The sequence below is a fragment of the Macrotis lagotis genome, chromosome 2 (assembly GCF_037893015.1).
Source record: "Macrotis lagotis isolate mMagLag1 chromosome 2, bilby.v1.9.chrom.fasta, whole genome shotgun sequence".
Lineage (NCBI taxonomy): Eukaryota > Metazoa > Chordata > Mammalia > Peramelemorphia > Peramelidae > Macrotis > Macrotis lagotis.
Genome location: NC_133659.1, coordinates 16,953,891 through 16,974,023, shown reverse-complemented (window position 1 = coordinate 16,974,023; position 20,133 = coordinate 16,953,891). Strand labels below are relative to the sequence as shown.

The 20,133-nt window shown below is 39.5% G+C and overlaps 1 protein-coding gene across 5 annotated transcripts in view; it reads left to right on the top strand.

Moving 5' to 3' along the window:
• The window catches only part of NFIA (nuclear factor I A), a 690,308-nt gene that overhangs the window by 619,419 nt on the left and 50,756 nt on the right, over positions 1-20,133 (top strand). The gene's annotated exons all lie outside the window — the stretch shown is intronic.

Genomic DNA, 20,133 nt, shown 5'->3' with positions numbered 1-20,133 from the left:
CTCAGAGGGGAAACTTGGACCCAGGTCTTCTTCCCTCCAAGGCCAGCTCCTCTCCATAGAGCACTTGCTTTGAAATCAAGAAACCTGAATTCAAATTCCATCTTGGAGACCTGCTATAAGTCAGTGGTCAATTCACATCTCCCCTGGGTTTCCTCATCTGTCAAGTGAGGAGGCTGGATCCCATAACATCAGGATTCTTTGCCAGCTCTGACTCGGTGGTTCCAGGCTCCAATTCTATGTTGCCTGTTCCCTAGCACCTACATAGGAGACTGTTATTAAGTAAGATGAGTCTAATCTCTCTATTTTATAGGATTTTTTTCAAGGCAAATGCTTTGCAAACTCAAAAGTACTATTTAAAAAAAACATTATTTTTACAACTTCACATGGTCTCTCCCATTGTTTAACTCTAGAAAGATCTTTCTAATATAATAAAATCTTCCCTAAGACTTCCACCTGCTGGTTGGTCCTAATTCTTTTCTCTGGGGTAGTCCTAGTGCAAAGAAATTGCCTCAAACATTTGAAAGTAACGATCACCCCTTGGTCAACCCTAAATCCCCCAAGTATCCCTTTCCCTCATTCCATGATTTTCTGACCCTTTTGACATGATGGTGGCCAACTTCTCAGTATTGTCTATTTTGTCAATGATCCCCTTAGAAGGTGGAACTGAACACAACATTCCCCACATCATCATTACAATATTAGCTTTTTTCTAGCAAAAAAAAAAATGAGTTCTTAACTTTTTTGTGTGAGTTATAGACCCTTTGGTATTCTAGAGAAACCTCAGGACACCTCAGAAATATTTTTAAATGCATAAAATAAACTACTTGGGACTAAAAAGAACATCAATTACATTGAAATAGTTATCAGAATATATGTATTTATGTATGTATTCACATATACACAGAATCAATGGACCCCCCCCATCCAGTTGAGCCTATAATAAAACAATAATGTCCTCCATAGCATTCTCAGTTTCCACATCTATAAAATGGGGGCACTGTTGGTTTTTACTTTGTTTTGCTAATGCCTAATAGAGCTCCCTATTAATTCACACAAAGCGTCTTTCAGTGGCCAGCATCTGCCAGTTAGGCAAAGGATTTCATTATTGCAATGTTCAGTTTCCTCTTCCCTAAAGTGGATGAATCACATTTTAACTCCCTTCTTTATGGGGTTCTAATTATTTATTCTTACTATCATATTTTATTAATTATTCTTATTATTTTCTTGAGTTTCTATAGCATTTTAAGTTTTGCAAAGAATTTTACAAATGTTATCTCATGATCACCCTGAGATTCCGTTTTATAGAGGAGGAAACTGAGACAGGCAGAGGGTTAGGAGATGTGCTCAGGGTAACACATCAATTTAAGTATCTTAGGTTGGATTTATTTTATCCGCTGGGCTTGTAAAGGAGAAATGGTTATGTAAATGATTCTGATGATGAGAGGAAGGCCAGGTACAGATCACAAAATATATCATAACGCTTTGTGATCTTGGCTAAGTCATTTCTCTTCTCAAGTCTTTTTCCTCATATCTGTTAGATGGCAAGACTAACAACTGCCCTTCCCACCTCACTGGGCAATGAACTGAATGCAACAAACCCAAAAACATTTTTAAAAGTTTATAAATGTTCTCCGTTCCAGTGCCAGGTGTAATTATTATTGCCATCACATAGTGAAATACAAATGGATGTCAACAAGCCAAGGAGTGCATTTTTTTAAAACTAATCAGTTGCCTCTGGCACCAACAGCCAGCCTGGCAGCTGTGGCAAAAAAAAAAAAAGTGGGGAAAGGGGATCTGGAGGGGAAATCTTCTTTTCACAGAGAACAAAATACATTCCTTAAAGCAAATTTTAAAAATTCATAGCCTTGCCCAAAAAACATTCCGAATGATCTGAGCATTCCATCCCCAGGCTGGGCACCACTGCCCATCATTTTGGGGGGGAGGTTTCTGTGCCATGATGTTTGGTGAGCAGTTAGTGGGAGCCATGCCTCCCCAGGATGCCATGGCAACCAGAAGTGCTAACTTGCATGATAATTAGTCCTGGGGAAGTCACGTGTTTGGCCCCCACCAGTGAGCTCCCATCTTCAAGCCTTACACCTGGTCAGGAAATAAGCCCTATTGGATTGGCCAGGACAGCCAGTTAGTGGCTCCTTTCCAAGCATTTAAAACCATGGAAATGTGTTCCTTCAGATCTCTCCAGCACCAAAGAATCAGAGGGAATTGCTGGCAGACTATTGGACCTGGACTTTTTTATTTTGTATTTTTAGTCTTTTAAAGGAAATATACTATATTATAGTCTTCTCTCCCTCACCCCCAAGAAAGAGCTCAACTCATTTTTGTAGAGTGGATAGAACAGTGGATATGCTTTAAAAATTATTTCCCCCCCCCCCAGAAAAAGGGAAATTAGCAATTTAGCCTTAGAATTCTATGGGAAAGAAATCCTTTCTGTATAACGATGACTAAGACACAAGTAAAACTGTCCGGCAGTCCTTTTCTAATCAATTAAGATCTGCAACAACTTGATTTAGAAATTCATAAAAGACTCATAAGCATCATTCATGCCTTCTTCATAGATCCCTTTCATTTTTAAAATCTAGAATTTCTTCTCTTTAAGCAGTATTAGGTGGGTCCTCAGGAGACCTATGTTTATAATGCAGATAAAACTGGCAACCCCCATCAACAAAGTGCATTTTCATATTGGGTAATGTCATGGGAACTTCCTAATATGGCGCGAGTGTGGAACTTGCTTGCCTTTGTTTTGGATTTTTAGCAGTCATCCAATGTTGAGCCAAAGGGACCCTGAGCAAAATGTATAGAGTTACATTGATAGGAAACTTTTAGGTTTGTCAGATACTTTCCAGGCTTTTCCTCCTTAGAGCCTTATAACCACCTTTTGAGGTTGGTGATACAGGCATGCTCATCTGCCTTTGCAGCTTCTAGCAAGTGTTTACTAAATGCAGGTCAAAGTTAGTGCTCACTAAATTTAGGTCATAGTCAGTATTGAATAAATGCAGGTCATAGTCAGTGTTTAATAAATGCAGGTCATAGTCAGTGTTTAATAAATGCAGGTCATAGTCAGCGCTCGCTAAATGCTTGTTGACTAACTCCAGGGAAGGGTATTTTTGCAACTTTTCCTTGGGCATCCAACAAGTGTGAGAAACCCTATTGGAATCTGCTTTCCAGAATCGTGTAACATCAGGATAGAGCACTGAATTCTAGTCCCTCCTTGTATGATCCTGGTGAAATTTCTTAACCTCATTGATTTTCCTCATCTCAGAGGTTGGAGTCAGTGACCACAAAGGTCCATTTTGCTCCAGCATTCATGATCTTGTACTATGAATCTCTCTGGGCCTTAGTTTCCTGATGTGTAAAATGAGAGGGTTGGATTTGATGTCTTCCAAAGACCTTTTCAGTTCTAAATTTGCGAATCTATGTTCCTATCCATCATTTAAAATAGAAATGTAATCCATGACCTCTCTGGAGGGGGGCTAGACTAGATGACCTCTCTGAGGTTTCCTTCATCTCTAAATCCCTTGACTCCTGGATCTTAGCATCTATGAGACCCCATTGTTGCTCCGAGCCCTGCTGAGAAGTCATCAGTCCCACCTGCTTCATGTCATCTATCATCTTAACCTTTAATGAATTGACTTTGGGCTGCCATCCCCAGGTGGCTTCTGTCAGACCCACAACCCAAGTTGTAAAAGTTGAAAAGTGAATGGGGCACTTAAGAAGACCCTCCCAGGATCATTTTTCAGGGGACTCTTTGCTCTCCCTATCCCTATTATCCCTTCCTGTGAAGACCTTGGGGACCTGTAAAAATATTTTTCATATTGCTTTGGCAGGGATCTCTGTCTCTGATTTAATGGAGCAAATACACAGTGTTAGGGAGGCGCAGGAAAGGAAAGATAAGGGGAGAGTAGCCAAAGAGGAGAGAGGAACCATCCTATGAAGGAGAAATGATAGTAGCAACCAAAAGATGACCTGGCCCTCTTGGGTCACCTATATCTTAAACCCCTTGACAGGGCAGATACCTTGAAGCCTATCACTCTTGAGGTCATCTTAGAGTCTACACTGACCTTTGTGCTGTTGTTATTGGAATATTTCAGTCATGTTCTACTCTCTGGAACTCTATTTGAAGTTCTCTTGGCAGAGACACTAGAATGGGTTGACATTCCCTTCTCCTGTTCATTTTACAGATGAGGAAACTGAGGCAAACAGGATTAAGTGACTTATCCAGGGCCACACAGTTGATAAGCATCTGAGAATAGATTTGAACTCAGGAGGATGGGTCTCCCTGATTCCATATCCAGTGTTCTATCCACTGTGCCCACCTAGCTGCCCCTTTCAAGTGCTAGAAAATTACATTCTTGTCCAGGGAACCCTGGAACATTAAGCATTGGGGGATCCCCGATGATGGCTTTCTAGGCTACATCTTCAAAGAGTATGTGAGTGATAGGCTGAACTAGAAAACATGACTTTCTTCATCAAACCCAGCTTTGGGCAACAGCGACAGATTATTCTTGTGAAGGAGGCATTTTGGTACCATAGAGCCAGCATTGGTTCTAGAGCTCCCATAGTTTCAATCTTTCTTCCAGTGCTTGATGCTTATGAGAACACATCATATCACTTTCTGGGGTTTCCATTTCCTTCTCTGTAAATTGAAGGGGTCAGACCATACGTTCTGGCTTCTGTCTCTTGTTCTGGTGCCATTTGCTCTGTCTTGAATTTTGTTCCTACACCAACTCCACTTCTCAAACTAATAATAATAATGATAATAGCTAGCATTTATATCCCTACAAGATTTACAAAACACTTCATAATATCATTATTTCATTTTCTCCTCACAACTACCTGGAGATAGGTGCTATTATCCCTATTTTACAGGTGAGGAAAACCAGGCTGACAACGGTTAGGTGACTTGCCCAAGGTCACATAGCTAGTAAGTGACTGGGACTGGCTTTGAGATTGAATCTTCCTGACTCCAGACCTAGAGTTCTTGTACTACAGCATCCCCTGGCTGCCTCTTCAAGGTCCAAGCCATTACATGCCATCACTTCCATGAATTCCTCCCTGATTGCCCTCTTGGCTTTGAATTCACCCTTTTGGATTTTGCTGTACTGTGATTACTCCAGTCTTTGTCTTCTCCCCACCATAGACTGGTACGACCCTAAAATAAGGAACTTTATTCTGCCATCTCCCAAGGGCTTCACCTATCAGTCATTTGCCTTGAATACACACCCCTGCCCTTTACTGCCTAGTCACCCACATGACCTCAGGCCAGTCATTCCACCCTTCCAGCCTCAATTTCCTCATCTTCAAAGTGGCCAAGATTATGGCAGATCAAAATCTATGAGGTCAAATGAAATCATGTTTGTAAAGGGCTTATTGCAGTGCTAGTATAGAGTAGGTGCTTAATAAAAGCTCACATCCTCCTGTACAAATGAAGGTGATAGTCTAAATCATCTCTAGGCCCTTCCTGATTCTTTCATTCTGCAACTTAATGTGGCTAAGTGTGAATTCTCTTCTAGACATTGAATAACATCCAAAAAGAAATATTTTATGAATGAGTCGAAACCTTTCCATTAGATACAGAATTTACTTTATGTCTCAGAGGCAGGATAAAACATTCATTCATTCATTTGTGACATTTGTGGAAGGCCTGTTATCTTCAAGCTCCTGTTCCAGGACATATAAACATTATTACCAAGGCATGGAGCTCCACCACAAGGAAGAGAACAATCCAGGATGGAAGGAACAGCAGAGTCTTGGGTCTGGGGTCAGGAGGTCCTGAGTTCAAATCCAGCCTCAGGCAATTATTAAATGTGAGACCCTGAGCATTTCATCTCTCTCTGGTTCCATTTTTTCATTTGTAAATGGAGAGTGCTAGACTGGATGGCTTATAAGGCTCCTTCCAGCTGGACAGTTGTGGCCCCATGGACTGGATTCCCACAGGTATAAGGATATAAAAATGTCATCATCTCAATCGATTGAAGCAGGGCCCACACTGGCAAAATCACAAGTTCACCAATGTGCATGAGGATATCAGAGGCATTTCCCTGTGTATATAATGACCAGCAATGGAGGCACAACCAGCTTTTTCCCACAGCCCCATAGTCATCATCTGTTCCCTAGTGCTTGGAACCATGAAATCCGACTCTTCAGTTTTGGGCCCGCACATGCGTGTGATCATCATTGACATAAATGGAAGCACCAACCAGCTGTCACCATCTGGCTAAATTTATTCTTTCCATGATCTTGATATCCTGCTGCACAGTAGATGAGTCAGGTGGATTGTTACCATACATGTTGAGAGAGTAGTTTGAATCTTAGATGTAGGAATGCATTAGCCTTTTGAGAAGGAAGGCACCAAATGCTTCTCCACAGAGCAGGAGGACATTTTCTTTCATAGGGAGAATTCTGTGATATTTTACTGAAGATCAACATGCCTTCATCTCATCATCAAAGATGTGGATCCTTTCTTCAGTTCTTGTTTGCAGAAACAGAAAGAGACATTTATAAATCCCAATCCCACATCATCTGCATGCCAACTAACCAGAAAGAAGCTAAGTAATATCACATCCCTAAGGTGATATCACATAACATCGATCGAGTCTTAAACATAAGGACTGAAGTTCAAATCCCAGCTCTAAGAGTGTGCTAACTTTGACAAGGTCACTTAATCCCACTGAGCCTCAGTTTACTTATCAGTAAAATGAGGGAGTTAGACTGGATCATCAGTTCTCAAATTTTTGGTCTCAGGACTCCATGATTCTCTTTAAAAAAAAAAAATTAAGAAACTCAGAGTAGTTAGGTGGCATAGTGGATAGAGCACCAGCCCTGGAGTCAGGAGGACCTGAGTTCAAATGCGGCCTCAGACACTTAATAATTACCTAGCTGTGTGACCCTGGGCAAGTCACTTAACCTCCATTGCCTTGGTAAAAAAAAAAAATTAAGAAACTCAAAGAACTTTGGGTTAAATGGGTTCTGTCTATTGATATTTACTGTAATAGAAAGTAAAACATAGAATATTTATTCATTTAGAATAGTAATAAAAATTCATCACATTAAAATAAATAGCATTTATATATAATTAGATATGTAATATAAATAACATTTTACAAAAAAATGAAAAATAGGGGCAGCTAGGTGGCACAGTGCACCAACCCTGGAGTCAGGAGTCCCTGAGTTCAAATCCAGCCTCAGACACTTAATAATTACCTAGCCGTGTGGCCTTGGGCACATCACTTTAACCCCATTTGCCTTCAAAAAATATAGTGGGGGGGGGGAGTAAGATTGGGGGAAAAAATTGTAAAACTCAAAATAAATAAAATCTTTAATTTAAAAAAATAGAGTGTGTAAGGAAGGAAGGAATTGATAAAAAATGAAAAATAAAAAATGAATGTGAAGAGCTTCATTTTGCATAAGTATGTACAGCTCTTTAATGTCTGGCTTAAAGAGACGACTAGATTCCTAATTTCAATCTCTTGATATATATTGTTGAAATAAATGAAGAAACCTGAACTCCCACAGATATGGGGTTAGCTAAGGAAAGAATATTTTCATAACCAAATATTCTCTTAATATTATTATTATTAAAATAGTTTTGACCTCGAAGAACTCCAAGAGTCTAAGAACCACACTTTGAGAACATGGATTAGATAATATCTATTATCTCTCACAGTCCTAAATCTCTGATTCCATGGTATGGAAGAAAATTAAAACCTTCCGTCAAGACGAGGGATATATCTAAAGCTGCAGCTGTTTGACTTCATATGGCGAAGGCATCCTTTCCCATTAAATAATCAACAGGCGTTTGTTAAGGGCTTACTATGTGGGAGGCACCCTGGAAATACAAAGCTAAATGGGAAAACAGACCCTGCCCTCAAAAAGGCACTGTCCTAGTCAAGGGGAAAAAGACCTGTTACTGTATTGAATGGGGATACTCACCTTATCCAGTTCATGCCAATCTGTCAGTGCCAGAGGAGTCCTTGAAAAATGGAAAACTCTCAGCATCACTCCTCCATCTTACCTTTACGACCATGCCCAGGAGTTAGGTTTTGCTCATTTACTTTAATGAATGCATTTTATTTATAGAGTAACTAGCATTTCCTCTGACAGTTCCTGCATGTATTAAAAATGAAAGTTCTCTCAGGAGCGTCTTTTTATAATAAATGCCAGTATAGTTTAAACAAAAGATTAGAAAAAGTATTTCTCTTTGGTAATTAGTCACCATATTCATTCAATGGGCAACTGATCATTTCTCAAATACCTTCCATTCATAAAACATAATATAGGGAACCTCATTAGGAAGGGACCAGATTAATGGGGTTTAGTTGTCAATTTCTGAAAATACTCCTGCATCTGTTTATGCAGTTTTGCCACCCTAACAGAATGGTGCAGACAGAACCTTGGTCCTCAGAGATGAGCTTTGTTTTTGCCATTTCTGTTTGTCCTTCTGTGACACGATCATTCACCAGCCATCTCGTGTTTAGGACATGTTCCTTCAGGCCCCAGAACCATTTCCTTCTTTAAAATAGAAAAGTTGGAATTGGCGGTCCCTTTCAAGTTGGAAAAGGTAATTCATTTTCATTGAAAAAGAAGTCTTTGTTATATGAGATAATCTTGGAAAAAGAGAAAGGAGATACACGGAGAACTCTAGGCAATGTTAAAGAAACATGTATCAATAAAAATCTATATTTAGAAAAAGGAGTTCTTTTAGAAAAAATACTCATTAACTGACCTGAGTTGAAATTCGGATTCTACTTCTTATTTCCTGTACGATCTTGGGAAAACCACTTCTTTTTCTCTCTGGGCCTCAATTTCCTTGTCATAAAATGACTGATTTATATTCAAGGACTCAGATCTCTCCCTGCTCTAAATCCTAAATTTGCACAATAAAAGAATATCCAAGTTGAAAAGTAACCTCCCAGACCATCAAGCCCCTTTCTAAAGAGAATAAATAAGGGAGAGTTTAGGACTTCCTGGGACAGCTCATTCCACTTTTGGACAGCTCTCAATTTTTCCTGCTTTCTAGCCTCAGTTTACTTTTTTTCTTTGTTCCTGTGACTGCAAGCTCTAGGACCTTTACCCCCTAGGTCTTCCTCCTCTACACCTGCTATGTAATATCCCTCCTAAAATGTGGCATCTAGACTGACTTCCCAAAGAGGACCCTATGCATTTGTTCAAAGGATCATTTTCCTGATCAGTCTATAGATATTTATTAATTGCCTCTAAGCATTATGCTAAAAGCTGAAAATAAAAAAAAGTCTAGTCTAAACTTCTAACTTCACAAATGAGGCTGTGTTTTGTTCAACCTCAAAGAATCTCAGTTTCTTCATCTGTAAAATAGGAACGATGATCCTCGTAGCATCTACTTGACAAGGTCATAGTAAGACTGAAGTGTCCCAGTGGACCCAAAAGTGCCGTATGAATTATAAAGTGCCCTAAAAATCTCCACTGTTCTTTATCTTGCCACTGCTGCCCATCAGTGCATGTCGAATCTGCCTTAACCCAAAAGCAGTGCTCGTTTCAGAATCTTCCTAACCTGGGAATCATAGCAAAGGGTTTTTTCCCTCCCTGCTTCCCTTGGAAGAACACAGTTCAATTGTCACTCAGTGTGAGCTCTGCCTCCATTGTAACTGGCAGCATTTTCATAATGGGAATAAACTGCCAAGCATCAGTGAAAAAAGACCCCAATGGAGCAGGAAAGACAACCTACTACTCTGACCCATCTTACCTTTGGGAGGCACAGGTGGGTTGGTTCCTCCTTCCAAAGACTGACTCAGCAAGAGGCATCTTTGAAGTCTTTTCTATCATATTTTTCCTTCCCTTACTGGAGAACCACCAGAAATCATCTTTCAAATCCGTTTGGATGTCCTGCCCTTTCTGCTCTTCTCTTTAATTTAATCCCTTTGAATGTGGTGCATTCAATTCTTCCCATAAAGGCACTTGGAAACTTAGTATGGCATGCAGGGGTTCTTTCTGTTCTGCAGAAAAAAAAAGAATTTGATGTCACTGTATCATCTCAGCCATGAATTCTACTTTGCTAGCAATCAATCAATCAACAAATCTTTAGTAAGCATTTACTGTGTGTCAAATGATGCTCTTGACAAAGGGGGACACAATGAAAGAATGAAAACAATCCCTGCCCTCAAAGAGCATGGGAGAAACATGGATGCATAAAGTAGATGAAAGCAAATCATTTTGGTTCACCATCGATAGGCTCTAGAGCAGAGAGAGAGCTGAGAGGTCATCAGGTCCTACTTTCTGATTCAGTTTTAAACTAGTTTCATCACCACCTCCACCAGGTAGATCTTTCACTTGCTTTATGAACCAGGAAAAGTGCCATGTAATTATCAGAGATGAGAGTATCAGGTCATACATCCTTTATCATATTATCTCAGAAGGGTTTGGGGAATTGATATATGTGTATATACCATGTATTTGTATGTCTACATGCATGTATAAGTGAGGCGGTAGGAAGGAGGAGGTCTTGCATGTTTTATCATGTTATAGAAAAAAATGCTGAACATGGAATCAGGAAAATCATTTTGAATCTGACCCTCAATTCTAAGTTCACTTGTAGGGCAGAATCTATAATCCTATGGACCAGCCCAAAGGACTGTTTCATTATACACTTGAAAATATTATTCTGAGAAGGGCCTCACCAGACTCCCCAAGAGGTTCATGCCATAAAAAGGTGAAGAACCCCTTAGTCTGGACTGAATAGGGGGTCTCAGAAATGAGCATCATCTCCCTGGTTACTCTCAAGATCTGAAAACCTTCCTGAGCATCATCAGTTAGAAGAATTTCCATGCTTCACAAAGACTCCTCATTAGCAACTCCTCTTCATTAAGCCTTCTCTGAAGTCTCACCAGAAGGGCTGACATAGGTGCGGCTAGGTGGTGCAATGAATAAAGCACAGGCCCTGGAGTCAGGAGTACCTGGGTTCAAATCTGGCCTCAGACACTTAATAATTACCTAGCTGTGTGGCCTTGGGCAAGCCACTTAACCCCATTTGCCTTAAAAAAAAAAAACCTAAAAAAAAAAGAGAAGGGCTGACATGAAGCCGAAAATTGGATGGTCTTCCACCTTCTAGGAGCTCTCAGGCTTGGGCAGGTTATCAAGGTTCCTTCAAGTTGCAGAGATCAAAGAAGATGAAGACTCTTCAAAGTTTGGGTATTTCCCATCCTAGTTCATTGCCTAGATGCCCAGTTCTAAACTGGTGCCCAGGTGTTGGCAGCCCAGCCAGGTCTGTGGTTGGTCTACACATTGAGCTCCCTCTTTTCTTCAATTTCCACTGCAAAATAGAAGTCACTTTTCTCCAAGGTTCCTAGGAGTTCTTTCCATTGAGATTTCCTCTTCCATCACTATTGTACTTCAGTGGACTTTCGTTTGCTCCTTTTCTGTTCACCTTCGTCCTTCATGTTTGCTCAGCTCTGAAACTATGGGCTGGGTAGACTTTGGATGCTAGGTTTCCTAAATGAATCTTGGTCATCCCTCAGTTATTCAGGTGGACCAGTAATGAGCTAGACCCAGGCAGTCACAACTTACCTTCCCAAGGTGTGGGAGCAACACACAGATGATTTCTATCCATCTGTCTGCTTCCTGCTATTTTCAATCCCTCTTTTCTCTCATCTTGGTGAGGCGCAAACGCCCTTTCTAGTCATCTCTCTCCAACCAGACCTCTCAGCTTTTGTCAGCATTTGCAGAATTTCCAAAAGAAGAAGAAGTTAAGGAGTGGAAGCTGGTTGATTCAGCAGGGAAAGAATGAAAGTTCTTGATATTAATGTTGAGTCATTTCATCTTGTCCTACTCTTTGTTACCCCATTTGGGGTTTTCTTGGCAAAGCTATCGGAGTGGTTGGTCATTTCGTTTGCCAGCTCATTTTCCAGATGAGAAAACTGAGGCAAACAGTGAAGTAACTTGACCCAGGTCACACAGGTAGTAAGTATCTGAGGCCAGATTTGAATTCCTGTCCCAGGTCACACAGATAGTAAGTATCTGAGGCCAGATTTGAATTCCTGATTTCAAGCAGGAAGAAATGTAAAAAAAAAAAAATGGCTAAAGGAGAAAATCTTATTGTATTAAGTCATGACTTCCTTGTGTAGCTAAAGATAACATTATTGGAACAGTTGAAAGAATACTGCATTTGGAGTAAGAGGATACGAATTCAAATTCTATCTGGCATTTATTACATGTATGAATTTCAAAAAGTTACTCCAACCTCTGGGCTTTACTTTCCTCCTTTGTAAAATAAGATGAGAATAGATAAACACTAAGGACCCTTTGAGATCTTAATCTATGATCAAATCAAAAAATCCTAAAACATTTTGAACAGGGTAAGCTTCAGTTGAATAAGTGGATAGTCTCCCCAAGGGGACTACTTTGAAGGACTGAGCCAGTGTAGATATGTGAGTTCTGATATAGATTCCCAAAAACTACCTTTAATGTGTCTAGCACATAGTAAGGTCTTGTTGAGTCATTTCAGTCTTGTGTGACCACATTTGGGGTTTTCTTGGCAAAGTTACTAGAGTGGTTTGCCATTTCCTTTGCCAGTTCATTTTGCAAATGAGAAAACTGAGGCAAACAGAGTGAAGTGATTTATCTTAACACTAAAAGCCCCATATATCAATCTATCAGTCATTGGGGTTTTAGTGTTAAGGACTGATGGAATTCTAGATTTAGAAATGATAGGAACCTTAAAGTTGGCTCATCTCCCCCCCCCCCCATGTTTCTTACAGGCCAGGAAACCAAAGCATGGAGGGTTCTGCCCTACAGGATATTTTGTAGGTCTCTTGCCTCTCTTTAATTGTTCTTTCTGTTATATTAATCTTCCTTTCTTATTTATTTTTTGAAATCATCATTCATTTAGACTCACACGAGCCTTAAAAATAATCAGAAAGAACTGATTAAAGGAGAAATTCCTGCTCCGATGAGGATTAGATAATTCCATTTAAAAGCAAGGTACAAGATTTATAGCTGAGATGGAAAAATGAGAATTTAGTCAATTCAAGATTCAATGGAGTATTTAAAAGATCCTGATTAAGTCACAACTTTGAAACTTTTTTTTCAATTTGTGGAACCGCAATGGAATAAAAGGACGAGAAAGTGACTTTCGGAACAGGCAGACCCATCTTTGGAAGACAAGTCTGTATTGTTTAAAAGCAAGGGGAGGCTTCTAAGATTGAAGAGATGGCTGATGAAGACACCAGAAAAGCCTTTCAGTTTGAAAGGTAATAGAGCACAGCAACCTGGACCCAATGGGTTCTTCCAAAGTCATCAAGGAACACTACCTCTTCCTCCAAAAGGCATTTCAAAGAATCATGGAATCTGAGATGGAAGAGAGCTTAGAGATCATCTTGCTTCACCAGATTGCCAGCCCTCCAGAATATCCCCAACTGTTGGTCATCCAGCCTCCAGGAGAAGGAACCCACCATCACTCGAGGCAGCTCAAGTCGATAGCCAGGTGGCACTGCAATGAATAGAGCAGAGGGCCTGGAATCAGGAAGACCTGAATTCAAATCTGTCCCCAGACACTAGCTCTGTGATTGGGAAAATCACTTTTTTCCTTTTCTCCTCAGTTTCCTCATCTGTAAAGGGAGCTGGAGTAGAAAATGGCAAGTCACTCCAGCAACTTTGCCAAGAAAACCCCAAATGGGGTCATAAAGAGTTGAACACAAGTAAAATGACTAAACAACACAAATTGCTAGTAAATTTTTTCCTGACATTAAACTGTTTTGCCTCTTTGCAGCTTCTGCTCATTCCTTGCTACCACCCAAGACCAATAAGAACAATTTCAATCCTTCTAATAAGATATTCCTTCATATTCTTGAGACAGCTATTCTGTTTTCTGTCCCCCCCACACAAGTCTTATCTCCTCCAGACTAAACATTTCCCAGATGATTGAACCATTTCTTCTATTGAATGGCCTCAAATGGAGCTGACCAAGAGTCTTAATTTATTAATAAGTCTGATTGGCTGACCTCTTATGACATTTTTAAAAGAAGAGGTCCCAAAATGCTGAGCAATAATAGCATAATTTCCTAAGTGCATAGACTTCCAAGGGAGTGACTGCAAGCCTTTTCCCCAAGAAGGGAGAATGATGCAGTAAGAAAATTCTAAATTTGAAGTCAAAAGATGCAGATTCAAATCCTATCTCTGCCAATTATGAGCCTTATCACCTTGGACAAGTCTCTTAAATTCTCTGAACCTTGGTTTCCTCATCTGAAAAATGAAGGGAATGGGCAGAGTGATCTCTAATATACATCACTTTAAACTCTTAACTTTTGTGATCCTGAGTCATTCTGAATTTCATGGCAGCTTTTTTCAATATATCTTTACATTGTGATTTCCTACAGTCAAAATAAGGGACGACTTATGAAGAAATAAGACCTGGAGAATCAGTATATCCAAAAATAATTTTGTAGCTTTCAGATAGGCTCCAGTTCAAATGGAATGATGATGCTTTGGATGTTTGTATTATACCTATCATCTGCCTGGCCCATACTCTCTTTCTTCTCCCCTACCAGGGGACTAGAAGGGAGATGTTGCTCCTATAGACACTTGAGCAAACTCTGTCCTGTATAGGTCAGACATCATTAGTGGACTAAAGAGGGTGTCTGTGGCCATGACTGGAGAAAATTGAGGAGCATCTAATGTAGTCCTTCCTCAGGAACAAAGTGTCTTCTTCCTCCAACCCCATTGCTTCATAGGAAAAATCTGAGTTGTCATGACATCATAGCTGTAAACTCCAGGGCTGCCCAGCTCAGCAAAAATGATGGAAAGTTCCTGCTAGTTCTTTGCCTTCTTTCCTGAGCCCATCTTTTCCCAGAAGCCTCTGGAGCATATTTACCTGAGCTCCCCAGGTAGCCTGAACAGAGTGTCTAGACCCTGCCTCCGTTTTTCTTTGTCTGAATTTCACTGGACTCATGCAAGACTCCCTCTCACTGGACGGTGGATCGCTACTTATTTTAAATATGAAAATGGATCAAATGGAAGATTTTCTTAACAAACAGTGAGAAAGTGGAGCCATGCCAGTGGGGTTGTCAAACCAGTTTGGAGGAAAACAAATGGCTTAGATTCAATTCAAGAAATATTTATTGAGTGCCCTCTGTGTAAGAAGCATTTATTAAGTGCCTACTATATACCCCAATTGAAGACAGAGCCGTCCAGCCTTACTTTTAAAAGTTTTTTTTTATTGAAACAACAGACAATGTATCTTGATTTCTCACCTTAGTGAGAGCTCTTAACTCAGCTTTATTTACTAAAGCATTTAATAGATGGCAGCCACATAAACTCACCCTGCAGGCGGCATATGCCCCACAAGCTGCATTTTAAACAACCCTGATTTAAGAAATATTTATTAAGTGCCCACTGTGCAGCACAATTTAAGCAGCATTTATTAAGTGCCTACTGTATACCACAATTCAAAATTATATTTATTAAGCACCAATGGCATATCACAATTTAAGAAGTATTTATGAAGTGCCTACTAATTACCACAATTTAAAAAGTATGTAAGTGCCCACTGTGTAGCATAATTTAAGAAATATTTATTGAGTGCCTACTGTGTACCACAATTCAAAATGGATTTATTTCCCGTGGCTCACCACAATTTACAATGTATTTAATACATGCCTACTGTGTGCCACAGTTTAAGAAGTATTTAAGTGCCTTCTACGTACCACAATTAAAGAAGTATTTATTAGGTGCCCATGGTGTACCATAATTTGAGCACCATTTAAGTGCTTGCTATATACCACAATTCAGAATATATTTATTGAGCACCTATGGCATACCACAATTTTTAAGAAGCATTTATTAAGTGCCTACTATGTATCAGAATTCAAGTTTTCATTATATGCCTACTGTGTACAACAATTCAAGAGGTATTTATTAAGTGTCTTCTGTGCACCAGGTGCTAACTGCACTAGATAGTGGTGAAACAAAGATAGAGAGGAAAGAGTTCTTGCTCTCAAGGAGTTTATATTCAAAATTTCCTTCACCATGTTTTCCCCAACACATACACACACACACACACACACACACCACCTAACCAATGCTCATATATACACTAGGTATTTAATTAGTATTTCTAATGTTGAAGGAAGGGAATGCTGCATTAAAGAAATCAGGAAAAATCAGAAATCCTTACCTGTGGAAACAATAATATATTTTTTCTTTACCTTTTTCTCTTCTTTGCTTTTTTTCCATCTTTCCTTTTCATTTATTTCTTTTTCTCTTCTCTCTTCCATTTTCTCCTCATTCCTTTTCTTTTTTTCCCCTTCTCTTTTCTCTTGTCTTCTCATCTGTTACTTTCTTTGGCCAAACCTGTAAATTCATCAACAGATAAATCTCTTGGGATGGAAACTCTCCATTGATACAGTTTTGTCCACTGGTCCATAACTTATGTAACCTTCAAGAGTTATGTGGGGACATTAAGAATCAAGATCACTTGGATGCTATCAGATATCTATTACATTTCACGGATAGAACTCAAATCCAGAGCGTCTTGACTTCAAGGATGGCCGTGTCTCTGCTGTGCCACACTGCTTTTCATTTTAAGACATTAGGGTAGAAATATTTACAGAAATTCCACCATTTAAGTGTGTCTAGATTAATTGGTGTCCTGCAATGTTTTCCTGGGGTCTCCAAACCAGAGATTAATGGGATAGGGTTCCCAATCACCAGCTGCTTTGCTTTAATTTGAAACTCTAACCTTAACTTACACTCCCCTCATATTTTTCCTTAACCCATCTAACATTTCAAGTGTGAAAGAATGAATAATGTCCTAACCCACTAACCAGCTTGAAAGGGCAATTCTTTCAATGTTCCCCAGTACTCCTCCAAGCTCCATTTTTTTCCCTCCTGAACTGTTTAATTGAATTAAGTTCATAGTGAGGAGAGCCCGTGTCATGCAAAGTAGTCCTAGGTCACAGAGGTCACTACATTTTATTCAGGAAGCATTTATTAATTACCAACCATGGGCCCAATATTATGTTCAGAGCTGACATTTGCTCCGCCTAAAATTTCTTAAAACTTGATAACTCAAAACAAAAGATTGAAGGTTGCAAAACGGAAGAACGATCTCAACTCAGCAGAGTATCCTTCCTCAGTCTGCTTTCCCAGAAAAATGGGAGAGGGGAAAATCCCTGCTTTTCCCGAGAAAGAGCTACAAATTTTCTCTAGTGACTTGTAATTGGGGATGCAAAAGAGAAAGATCTGGTATGGGGGGAGGGGGATTTTAAATTAGAATTCAGAGACTTGGGTTCTAATTTTGCCTCAACCATTTACTCCAATCTATGTGACCTTGGGCAAGTCACCTTTTCTGAGTCTCTGTTTCTCTCTTTTTAATAAATAAATTAGACTAGATAACCACTGAGGACTTTCTAGTCTGAGATCTATGATCCACTATCCAAAATCACTTTACCTACAATTTCAGTTTCCTCATCTATAAATGAGTTTACTAGATGTCTCTGAGACCCTGTCCAACTCCAAATATAGGTTCCTGTTCTCCTAAGTTACTTCTCCAACCAGGGCCTTAGTCTCCTCATCTATAAAATAAGGGGATCAGGTCATAAACCTGATTGTTTCTTATCATTTCTGGTCCACTGAAATTATGACTTTCCATTCAGTGCTAAAACATACTATACACGGCCTTTAAATGATTTGGTGCTTCCATGGACCTGTGATCTCATCTCATTTCCCTCCTTTGGTTCAGATCATACCCCATGCATACTGATGCCAATCAGATCCCATCCACACCCTCTTATCCATGTCCATTTTTATCCCTTTCCTTCCATAAATCTTCCTGAGCAGTTTGCTACAGACCTTCCCTTAGGCCATTTGATGTTCCGCAGAAAACAAAATGTCCATATTTAAAAATCAAAAAAGAAAAGAAAAAGAAAGACAGATTCTAACCAAATCCCATTGCCAGAAATGCTATGACAACAAAGAATTTATTATGAAAATATTTCACTGGCACCTACTAAAGCTTCCCTGTTTCTCTCATTACATAGAAAATTATTGCTAGGAGTAATTTACACAGTGACTGGTTTTTCCAGACCTATCCATACAATAGCCATTTAATGTGACTTTCAAAATGTTCCCATGCCCCACTGGAAGGTATGATACCAACAAGGAAGACTATCAGGGCACTCTTGCTAATCATGCTTAAAAAATAAACTCAACTCAGGATATATCTAACAAAGGAAATAAGACCTAGCAACATGTTTGTATGATGGAAAAATAATAGAAATAGGGTAAACCTACTCTCCAGTCCCTGTGGGAAATAATCTGACAAAATGTTTTTTAAAAAAAATCAGCCTATTAACCCTTGTTCTCAAAAAATTGCTGAATCTATCACCCTTCCATTTGAAGGCATAGCTTACAATTAATTCAAAGAAAGAATGTTTCTTTTGAATTGTTTTTAGGGCTTTTGAAAAAGATTTTGTCATAGTCATTACTGCCGAACCCCCATAAAAGGCTAACTCTCTGGTGTGTTCAGTAAGAGAGCTGGCCTTGCTTTGAGACAGGATTTTCATTTTGATCTGGTTAACAGAAAGTGCCCTTTTTTCCCCTTTGGTTCTTAAGTCAACAAACCGTTATTAAGCATCTACAGTAGACCTGGCAATGGTTAAGCATTTTAAAATATTGAGCAACACAATAAACTCTAGTCAGAAGGCCTTACTAGTCACCATTCCTTACAGTCATCTGACCTCCCTAAGATGGATTTACTTCCTTGTTATTATTGAAAAGCCCTGGATTTTGGAGCCAGGAAAGGCAAGTTTCAGCTCTGTCATTTCCTAACTAGGTGAACTTGAGGAAATTGGTGACCTCTCTGAGTCTCAGTTTCCTCATCTGTAATATAAGAATGTTGGATCTCAATGAATCTGAAGGCCCTTCCAGCTCTAAATCTGTCATCCTGGAACCCTGTTAATATTAGGTTATGAGTTCATGAATCAATCACTCCATTATTCCTCTGACTCCTGTCTATCCAAATACTACCTGTGTAACTTTGAGCAAATCACTTACCTATCTAGTCCTCAATTTCTTCCCCTGAAAAATGAGAGTTGGACATGATGGCCTCTTAGGTCCCTCCCATCCTTAGAACTATGACCCTCTTGTCCATAATCTCACCACTAGTGACCTCTATGTTCCCTTCCAGCCCTCCCTAGACCTATGATGCTATTATCAATCTGATGATCAATGCTGATGTTTCCTCCAAAGGCAAAGGGCATTTCTCATCCAAGCCTACCTATCCTATAGGTGTCTTGTCCATGAGCATCCCCTGAGGGAGAAAAACCAATGAAAACAGGACAACGTAATGGAACCCTCTAAATCTGATGTCCTGAAATTTTTGTTACTCTGGTGAGACCTATGGATCCTGTCCCAGAATAATATTTTTAAATGCACAAAGTAAAATGCAGGCTTGTACAAGGAAATAAATGATATTGAAATAAAGTTATCAAAATATAATATTAAATTCAATTTCATGAACTCCCATTCTAAATTATATTAATGTCTTTGAATGAAAATAATATGAAATAAATAAAATATTTTTAAAAAATATGAAGCCCTTGAAAATGACAACATTTTAAGTTTCTTGAGAAGAACATGAAGCCAATTCAATATGGCGCTTGGGATAACTGCAATCTTCCTAGCCTTTAGTGGGAGGTACAGGCAGATTATGAGGGTTCTCTGCTTTGGAGGTTCCATTTTGCACATCAAAAAGATGTGGGCCCTAGAACGGTAGCCTGTATGAATTTTTTTTTAATTCTGCCCCAGAACTCTTGAATTTTTAATTTTTTTAAAGACCTTATCCAGATTAGATCATTACACAAAATTTTGTGACTTTTAGAGTGAAAAACCCAGATGAACAGCCCTGCTGATTTCCCCCCTTTCTTTCGTTCTCCCTGATGCTTTAAAGGCCAAGGGTGATGGACCTGCCCCTTCAGAGGGAGCTCTTGACCAATGTGTCCTAATTTCTTCATTTGTTCAGTGGTAGAAGGTGGGGGGAGGGGGGAAGTCCAGCTGTCCCTCCCAACATGTATTTTACCCACCATCATTTGAAGAAGGATGTGTCCCCCTCCTCCACTTACCCCTTCTGTAATTTTTCTCCAAGGCTCTCAC